General features: G+C 50.1%; 1 pseudogene; it reads left to right on the top strand.

The window, feature by feature from the left end:
* The first annotated feature begins 1,474 nt into the window (after positions 1-1,474).
* Positions 1,475-2,071, top strand: LOC119812565 (annotated as a pseudogene).
* Positions 2,072-7,137: the final 5,066 nt, after the last annotated feature.

Raw genomic sequence — 7,137 nt, 5'->3', positions numbered from 1 at the left:
AAAGACGAGTCCCCCAGAGAGGGCAGTGGCTGAGCCAAGTGTCAAAGAAGAGGCGGGCACGGTGAGTGGTCAAGAGGGCCCCACAGCGCTATCTCCAGAGCTTCCAAAAAAAAGAAGTGTCGGCAGCAGGGTGGCCTTCCTGGGCATGGTCCTCGAGGAGAGCAGGGCTGAGACTCCACAGGTGAGACCGGCACTACAGTTAGTCTGTGCCATGATCTGAGGGGATGTGACCGTCTGCCTCAGTCAGCTTCCGGACCCTCGACACAATACCGGAAACAGCAAACTGAGCAGGAGGAGAGGTTTATCATCGCCTCAGAGCTTCAGAAGCTTCAGCCGACAGTCGTTTGACACTGCTGCTTCCATCATGGTGGCAGCACGGAGCGCTATCCAGGAAGCATGGAAGAGGAAGGAGCTGAGGTCCTAGCAGCCCCTCCAGGACATGGATCTAATGACTTAACCTTCTCCGATAAGTCCCTGTTTCCTAAAAGTCCTACCACCTTCCAGTGTTGCCATGTTTGGTGACCACACCTTTAACATGTAGGTCTTTGAGGGAACACTCTATATCCATACTATAACATGTGTTAACAGTTACCTGGCCCCACCTCATAGTGAGGTCCACACTTATTGATTTATTCATTCAAAAAATCAATTTGCATTTGTTCAATACTTACAAGTCCAAGGCGCTGCCCTGGGCATTAGGGATCCTCCAGTGGACCGCTAAGACTGAGGTAATTGCCCTTGGGGGTTTAGATGACCTCTGGGGGTTGGTTTGGGTGTGTGAAGAGGATCACCAACATGCAAGATAAACAGGCAAATGATGTAAAGTACGAGAGGGTCATATGTGCTGTGAAGAAAATAAAAACGCCAAGGTCTCGGGTAAAGGCAGAGGGGCTGGGCACAGGCTGCTATGTTCGATGGGGGAAGTATCTAGACCCGAGCCTAAAGGATATGCTCCAACTCAGAGCCCAGCAGTTCCCTGGGTAGAATATCCCAGGTAGTACAACGAGCTGACCGGAAGGTTCTAGAGTGTAGCTGCATAGCCATGCGAGGCTTGGAAGAGGCCGTGCGGCTAGAGGTTCAAAGAAGCAACAGTGGTTCACAGCTTAGAGCCCTCATAAGCCCTGGATCTCACTCCTGGGGCTTCCACTGTGGGCACTGAGTAGGGTACACACTCTCTGGTGTCTATCTGGTAACTTTGGAGCAGCATTGGTAGGACTGTAGCTCTGCTGGTGGACTGTTGCCCAGCATACAGGAAGCCCTAAATTCAATCCCCAGCACTGCATAGAAGCCTGGCATGATGGTGCACACTTATAATCCCAGTGCTTCAGAGATAAAGACAGGAAGGTCAGAAGTCCAAGGTCATTCTCCACTATATAGTAAGTTTGAGGTCAGCCTGGGCTACATGAGACCCTGCCTTAAAAAAATACACAAACCAAGTAAGTGATTCTGAAAGAAACAGGAGTGCAGCATGAACATGGGGAAGCAAAAGAAAGCAAGAAGATATGTGACCATGAGGCGAATGCTTAGTCTCAGAGATGAGAGACTTTAAGAAAAGGATAGATTAAAGGCTAAAAAGAAAGAGAAGTAAGATCGCAGTGTGCTGAAGGAAAGAGAAGTCCCCCAACATCCTTCCTGCTTATTCTTCCAGTACAATACACAGCTGGGTCCACCATACCACATTTTTGTTGATACCAACTTCATCAAGTTTTCCATCAAAGCCAAACTAGACTTAGTGCAGTCCGTGATGGACTGTCTGTACGCCAAGTGTATCCCTTGTATAACTGATTGTGTGATGGCTGAAATTAAGAAATTGGGCCAGAAGTACCAAGTGGCACTCAGAATCGCCAAGGATCCACGATTTGACCGACTTCTGTGCACACACAAAGGAACCTATGCTGATGACTGCTTGGTACAGAGAGTCACTCAGCACAAGTGTTACATTGTGGCTACGGTTGATTGGGACCTCAAACGAAGAATCGGAAAGGTCCCTGGAGTTCCTATCACGTATATTTCTAACCATAGATACAACATTGAACGGATGCCAGATGATTATGGAGCTCCTCGGTTCTAATTCTTACTTGACCAAATTCGCCAGTGTTTCTCTACCAGCTTTCTCTGTTGTCAGTTAATTAAACACACTTTTTACTGTTTTTTAAATACACAAAACAAACAACCCAAAATTCAAAGGGGGACAATTTTAGACTCCGTACCACAGCTGTAAAGATAAAACGAAGGCTTCCTGCATCCCCATTACCCAGGGTCTCCTTTGTCAACATCTTGTTTATCGTCATACACATGTGACAACCAGGGACCCAACAAGAGTCCATTACATCCCATCTACTACACTCCACATACATCAGATATTCCCAGTCTCCCCCAGTGTCCCCTACATGCCACCCAGGACCCCATATTATACTCTCACGTTGTGTCTCTCTGATTCCCCGCAACTGTGGCTATTCCTCATGCGTGCATAGTCGGTGATAATCTTGGTCATTTTGAGTTATAACAGGTTGGCTACAGTGCATAATGTGCTTTAGTCTTGGGATTTTTTTTGAGGGGGGTGAGAGAGATGGAAGACCACAGCTATAGATGTTCTTTATGCCTCATCCCAGAAGGGGACAGACGTCTATGTGACTCATTACAGGTGACATTAACCTTAACCACCGATGAGATGAGGTTGGTTAGGTTTCTCTCCTGTCAAGGTGCCTGGTCAAACTCCCTTTCCACATGGTGTACTTAGGACAGTGGTTCTCAACTTGTGGGTCTCGACCCCTGGCAGGGGGAGGGAGTCGAATTACCCTTTCACAGGGGTTGCATATCAGATATACTACATACCAGATATTTAAATTATGATACACAACAGTAGAAAATTACAGTTATTAAGTAACAATGAAAATCATCTTATGGTTGGGGGGGGTCACCACAACATGAGGAACTGTATTAAAGGGTTGTATCATTGGGGAAGTTGAGAATCACTGGCTTGGAAGCTGTATACGAAGTGCAAGCCACACTCTGGGAGGACGTTGGGGTGACAATAGCCACTGTCCAGAATGCGGTCATTGCTCAGGATGAGACACTGCTGCCCGGGACCCTGAAGCAGTGGAGCAGGGTGCTGAACTGAATAGGGTCATTGGCACATCCCTGTCTACGAGATGATTCCTTGATTGCATGTAGGGCGTCGGTGAAGCATGAGCCAAGGGTACCTTAAAGTCCTGGCTTTGGACGTGCATGCTCTGGCATTGCCCTCTTCAAAGCTGAGAAGGCCCAGGGAAGAGACTGTCTCAGGAGACAACTGGGAGCTTGGGCATGGTAGACTGGGATGGTATGGCCATCTTTGGGCCCAGCAAGTTGGATAAGTAAGTCCAGAGTTTGAGAATCTAGTCTGGGTTGGAAAGATGTCTGGAGAAGTCACAAGCATGGAGATGGGGTGAGATCACCAAGGGGCAGGTGTGCATGGGAAGAGGAGAGAGCCAGGTGGGGTCCCAGGATGCCCCGACATCAACATCAGAGTTTTCTCATCTAGAGAAGCCAGAGAGGGAGGTGCCAAAGCAAGGGTAAGGTGTTTGAGGAAAAGACAGTTAAGAGCTAAGCACCAACTCCACGGGGCAGCCTGGCGGGGTACAGGAGTCCAAGCCTGAGGTAGGAGACCACCAAGGAAAGGAAGAAGGAGTCAGGAACAGGAGAAATGAATGACATCTTTCTAAAGGAGGCTGTATGTCATAGAAGAAGTGAAGACGTGTAGGGGAGGAGGGAGGAGACAGGGGGAGGGGCAGACTAGAAACATCCCAAGACCTGAGAAGCCACAAATCTTAATTCCACCACTAGAGGTGACGAAGATGGAGGCCACAGGTGTCTTCAGTAATGTGTGTAACAGCCTACTAAGGCCGCTTCATACCTCAAAGCAGCCAAGCACAGGGAGGAAGTGGGGAATGCTAGGACCAAGACTGGGGTGTTATGTAAGACTCTCCTGGAAGTCTCCAGAACCTCTTGGGTATGGGGTCCCCACTACAGCAACCAAGAGGCAGCCACAAGACTGGTCAATCCAGCAAGGCTTGCAGTGAGCACTCTCCAGGGAAACCTACCAAGAAAGATAGGGGGTTCCCTGGGTTCTTGCATATTCCACTGGCCCTACCAGCCCCAAGAAGACAGGAGGAGACACCCATTTCCTTCCTCCAGGCCTCTGGAAGGTACTGTAAAAACCTAACTGCTCCCGAGCCTCTGTCCCAAGGCCTCTACAGGCAGGGTTTAAAACGTCCTGCAGTTAAATCCTAAAAGGCGTGCATTCTTACGGGTGTATGTGTAGGGTGTATGTGTATTGCCCAAGAAAGGACCCAGAGGTTCCTGAGGACAAAGCCCCCTCAGAAGACAGAGGGCCTTTCCAGCCACTGGGGGCACACTGACACATATATGATCCCCCACTTCTAATCCAGAAGTTCCCTGCCCCATCCCAGACACTGAAGAAAAGGGGAGACCACTCAATAAGCCATTCTGTCATCATTCTGAATTTTGTCCCAGAATGTCCCAAGTGGCTGCAAGTCTTAGGGATGGCATGTATGAGTCTTTGTATCTGGGTCACGCTCTAGGTCTCAGACTCACAGGGTTGCTCCACTGCAGTCAATGCTGAAGATTGGAAGAGTGACTGCATTTGCTTATTTCCCCAAAGCAGCTGAGGGGGAGGCTGAGCATATGCATGGCCAGTGTACAACTGGTGGGTGTGTGTTTGTGCACAGTGGCATGTGTCTGAAAGGTGCATTATGTGTCCAAAAGACTGTGGCATATGAACAAATGCATGTGTGTGTGTGCACAAGAGCTCATGTATATGCGAGGTGTTTATTGTGCCGGGGGAAGGGGAAAGTGTGCATGAGCAGTGAGCATGCACAGAAATGAGCACAGAAAGCAACAGAGCCTGCTCGGGTGACACGTGTCCCCACGTTCCAATGTCACCAACAGGACGATCTCTCAGAAACGAGGCACAACTTTTCAAAGGACGTGAAACCAGTTCCCAGTCTTCTCTGTGGAGTGATGCTGGATGTTACTGGAAGTCTAAGACACGACCCGGCCAGACACTGACCATGCTGACATTATTTAAAGGATGCCCCCCAAATTTCAGAGAGGCTGAATTACCATCCAAAATCATATGCCTTGAGGTACATAAATGATTGGGAAGAATGGAGGATTTAGGTCAACATCCACTCTCGTCCTATGCTGTGACATCCTGAGGGAACCCCCTCTCTGAGAAAAAAAAAAAAAACAAAAAACGCCATCATATAGGAAGACCCAGTCCATCCCAGAGCCCTGAGACTTCCTAAGAGAAACACGGTGGAGCCAGAATCCTCTCCATAGCTGGGCCAGGGTCTACTATGACTGGCACGGGACACTCCCCAAGGTCTTCTGGATCATGTTCCAGGCAGCCAGGCTCTGGCACAAGGCTTGGGCTGTTTCCTGAGACAGCTGCCCCTATTGGACAACCAGAGCCTGGGACAGTTTCTGGGAGCAGCCCCAACACAGTCCTAGCTGAGGTCTCTCTTCAGTGTGAGTGTCTGCTCACTGGGTTAGGAGGACATGTACCAAAAAGAATGGAGTCTAAGACCTGTGGCATGCTATTATGGGACTGAGTTTCTATGGTCCCTAGGCTTAGTAGCCCACCAGTGACCCCTGACCCCTCTCCTTCCTTTATTGGAATGTCATGCTTCTTCTCCAAGATGCTACTCTGGAAAAAGTCACAAGGGTCCCCATGCCACATGATTCCATTAAAGATGTTACCTGTTCAACTTTAGCTCTCAAAAGTCCATCTGCCCTACCCACACTCATCCCCTCAGGACCCAGGTCCTTACCAACTTTTTCCTTATGACCCTGTAGCCCACAGCCTGGGAGATGCAACCAGAGGCCAGGGACAGAGGGAGCTGTCTTCTGACTTTGGCTCTGACTGGGTCTAGGGCTGGACCCTAGTGGGAGGAAAGAACAGGATCCTCCTCTCCCACGTGCTGCCCGGTCACAGAGAGTTTAAGTACCGTAGACACCTCCCCCATCTCAGGAGGGAGCCCACATTACCCATCAGCCACCAGGGAAGGCTCCCCACAGTACAGTTGTGAATTAAACATGCAGCCTAATGAGTTGATTTTATTAGTTTGCAAACGCATTGAGAACTCGTTATCAAAATAAACATCAATTCCTTTCGCCCCTGCCGCAGCCTCTTCAAGCGAGGGAAGGCAAACACAAATACACAGCGGCCAGCCGTGACCTGGCTGCATGCGGGCTACAAGCTAGTTCAGAAGGTCCCAGAATCCCTCACTGTCTCAGGGGCCCTGCCGGGGTAGAGGATGGAGGAAGCCAAGAATGGGTCTTCTGCAGATTGTGACTTGGTCAATGATGGTAGGTGGGCTCTATCCCCCTGGCTCAGGCCCCTTCTCTCCAGCCTGACTCTTATCGGGTATGGAAGTGTGTGCCAGAGAAGGGGATCCATACACACACCAGAAAAACAACAATGATGCCAAGGATATGGTAATAATAACAGCAGGAGCAAGTTGGCTTCTTCATGCACCAGCTCAGTGCTGTGCACCAAGACTACAGTGTGGGCCAAGTAATGCCACCTTACAGCGTAATGGTGCTGTGGGCTGCCTGGCATGCTGGGGAGCTGGGGATATGGAGCAGCTGGCCCTGGGGATTTGTTACTCAGGTCCCTGCCGAGTTGAGTGAAGTCCAGTTAACCATGGGACCACTCTGTAAAGATTCCATAAACCCCGGACCAGGCAGGGGGGCAGGAAGATGGACAAGGTGACCTTTGCAGGAGCCAGGGCCCTCTGTGGGTCCAAGCCTGGTCTCCCTGGAGACACCAATGGTGGCTTCTCTCTGTACTGTCCCTCCCCTCCACCACTCTGCAGGTCCTTGGCCCCCGGGGTCTCAGGGGAGAGATGGTTCTAGGCTGGCAGAATCATCCACGGACTGGGGACCATCCTGGTCGGACTGGGGACGGTATTGTCAAGCTCTGCCGTCTGTGCTGCCTTTGGAAAGGTTGTTCTAATCCCATTTCATCTGCTTTCCATGGCTGTCAGCTGTTTGCAGGCGCAGGGAGGCCGGCTTCTGAAATCGGAGCTTTTGTGTGGTCCCTCCCCCCACATGTGCTCATCCATCCATCAG

Source organism: Arvicola amphibius, chromosome 4 (genome assembly GCF_903992535.2).
Source record: "Arvicola amphibius chromosome 4, mArvAmp1.2, whole genome shotgun sequence".
Classification (NCBI taxonomy): Eukaryota; Metazoa; Chordata; class Mammalia; order Rodentia; family Cricetidae; genus Arvicola; species Arvicola amphibius.
This window is presented reverse-complemented; position numbering and strand designations above follow the sequence as displayed.